Source organism: Sinocyclocheilus grahami, unplaced genomic scaffold (genome assembly GCF_001515645.1).
Source record: "Sinocyclocheilus grahami isolate Dianchi unplaced genomic scaffold, SAMN03320097.WGS_v1.1 scaffold134.1, whole genome shotgun sequence".
Taxonomy (NCBI): Eukaryota; Metazoa; Chordata; class Actinopteri; order Cypriniformes; family Cyprinidae; genus Sinocyclocheilus; species Sinocyclocheilus grahami.
In genome coordinates, this window is record NW_015505313.1 from 21,604 (window position 1) to 24,987 (window position 3,384).

The window sequence follows — 3,384 nt, forward strand, 5'->3', positions numbered from 1 at the left end:
AGTGTTCTTTGTTGGTGGACCACTCCTGTGGAGGGTATCAGTGGTCTTGAATTTCCTCCATTTGTACACAATCTGTCTGACCGTGGATTGGGGGAGTCAAAACACTTTAGAGATGTTTTTGCAACCTTTTCTAGCCTGATGTGAGCAACACCAACTCTTTTTCTGAGGTTCTCAGAGATCTCCTTTGTTCATGCCATGATACACTTTCACAAACATGATCAGACTTTGATAGATCCCTGTTCTTTAAATAAAACAAGGCACACACTGACACCTGATAGTCATCTCACCGATTGAAAACAACTCTGAAAAACAGATGGACTCTAATTTCACCTTCAAATTAACTGCCAATCCTACAGATTCACATACTTTTGCCACTCACAGATATGTAATATTGTATAATTTTCCTGAATAAATAAATAAATGACAAAGAACATATTTTTGTCTCACTTGTTTGTTTGGGCTCTCTTTGTCTACTTTCACGATTTGTGTGAAATTTTGATAATGTTTTGTGCCATATTTATGCAGAAATACAGACAATTCTAAAGGGTTCACAAACTTTCAAGCGGCATGGTATATATATATATATATATATATATATATATACTGAAATGTAAGACAACCTTCTTAAAATCATGTAAACTAAAAATAAAAAATAAAAAATTGCAAGTTTGACAAACAAAACTGACTTAAGGGAGCTAATTAAATGTAACTAAAGTAGTATGATCTGGTTCCTATATTAAACAGAGAATGAAATGAATAAATGACTGAATAAGTTCAGGGTCCTGTGAGTCTCTGTGCCCAGCAGGTCTCTCTCTGAGCTTTTCTGTACCCTGCAGCTCCTCCTGCCTCTAACTGAGTGGCACAAAACATTTCCGTCAGCATCTGACTGACAGCTGCTGCTGCAGGGGGTGGGTGCGATCAGCATGGCTACCTTTCAGAGATGTCAAGAATGAAAGATTCCATGGTGACCGTTGTTAAGACTCTGTGGTGTTCATGGTACCTGGTGGCAAATGGATGAAGAGCAGCTTCTAGAAACTTCCAGAGACTTTTAAACTGCTTTTATCTTTCCAAAAGGCCTTCACAGTTCTCTCTCTATAGCTCTTTAAAGATAAATGTCCAGATGCTCACTGGTGCTTCATTTGGCATTAAATGCTAACAGCATGATCCTAAAGCAGTTTGTGAAGACTTTTCCCAAATGATTTCATACAATTTATGATCAACTTTACAGAAGCAAAAACATCTGACTGTCTATGCAATCAGTGTCTCAAATCTACTTACATGATTAGTGACCAAAAAACAGTGCAGCATCTTGAATATTTATTATTTTATGCTATAATTCCTCTTTATTTTGTTATAACATTTCTTGGTTTTAATTTTCTCAAAATTCTACAATTGTTTATTCAATTAGATTTTTAATAATCAATTTTCAATCATCAACGTTCAGAATTTAATACTCCACTGTATACTGAAAAAGCATAATAATTCGTAATAACAAACCACTGGAAATCCTGCAAACAATCTTACAAAATCATTCGTAACATCTCATATGCACCACAAAACAGCGACTCAGCACACAAAATGTGTTCTGAGCACTTCAGAATGAATTCATTTCCTCACTTTTGTGTCTGATCTGGGATGAAATGACAGGCTGTCCCACATCATTACATTACAGCATCAAATCATTACAGCTTTCTTTCTGAATTACTGCCTCAACATGACCCACAAAACATTAAAAGGTTGAAAACTTTCACATTCCCAGAGTTTAAAAATACGTTGTCAGCAGCTGTGGTTGACTTGTCAGCAGTTACAGATTGAGGGGAAATAAATCTGATCAGCAAAAACTACTGAAATATTGTGTTGAAAACAAGAGTTGCTGTTTTCTTTTAAAGACTTGTTTGACAATTAACAATCAAAAATTATTTTAATATTGAGGGAATGATAGTTTGCATCCTCCAAACAACCTTTTTGCATTTTTACAACTGCATTATTTAAAGGTGTCATGAACGGCCTTTTTTCATTATTTTGTATTGTTCTCTGAGGTCCACTTATAATGTTATCAAGATTTTTACATCAAAAAACAATTTAAAAATAATAGGCTATTTTATGTCCTGTTTTAACCCCCCTCATCAGAACGCTCTGTTTGAATAGGTGTGGCAGATTGTACACTGCTATGATTGGCTAAGAGTTGTGTGTTTGAAAGCCTTCATCCTTCATAGATGGATGCTGCTGTGATTTAGGTTAAAAACGCATAAATACTCTGTACATATCAAACGATCTGTAATAACAGACAAAGCAATAGTGACCATGTAATAAAAACAGTTACTCACACGTGTGTGCTGCGACATTACTGTAGGATCCAATATAGTCGGCACAGCATTGTCTTTTAGTTTCAATCTTTCTGAAAATCCTGCGTCAAATTGTGCCTTGTTTGTAAACAAATCCACGTTAAAATGAAGTGAACAAAGGACCTAGTTCTTACCGACACGGTCTGGAACTTCATTAAAAATAAAGTTTATCGTTTGGTTTCTGTGTAGACCTGCGTTTGTCGCTCTTGTCATATACCTACTACGTGCACAAATTGGTGGGCGGGGCTAAACAGGCAGTGATGTAGAAGCAGGCGTTGATCTTCTGCAGAGGTGGAATTTAGCCACACTATTACGTCATAAAATGGCACATTCCACAACCTGTTGTTTTGGCAGATTGGCTTCAATAGAAGCTGTTTTTAGACTAATGAGAACGTTTTGAGTTCTGAAACATACAGAATGTTTTTATAGCACAATGACCTCTAATATATCAAAAGATCAAGGGAATTTTGATTTCTCAGTCTTATGACCCCTTTAATGTTTATTAAGCCATTTTTTATCACGTGGACCACAATTGTTCGTTAGACAAATGTGAGAAAAAAAGTGTCTTCAGATGACAGTCTGTAAAACTGCCACCGTTCCCCTCACAGTCATAACAGACAGCAGAGAGAGAGAGAATTCTGAACTAAACCCGATCTCTCTCGACGGCAGTATAGTAGAGTTTCCATTTCAGGGCTGAGAGAGCACCAATCTGTTCTAATGAGGCTGTTGGGATAGTGGGGGACTTGACTCATCTGTGTGTGTGAGGGAGATAGTGAAGAGGCTAAGATTAGCCCCTGACCACGGCTCCAGCTGACAGCGTGTGTAGAGATCAAGAAAAGAAGATCAACTGTGCTTTATTTTATCGCACTTAAAAAACTCTGCTTTTCTATTTTTATTCTTCAACATTCATGGGTCTGTTTCTCCCCTATAGGACGCCTAATAGGATTGATGGGTTTTTGTAGATTCACTGATACGCTGACTATACTTACTACTTACTAAGGCCTTCTTAAGCCGTACGGCTGACTTATCTAATCTGCGG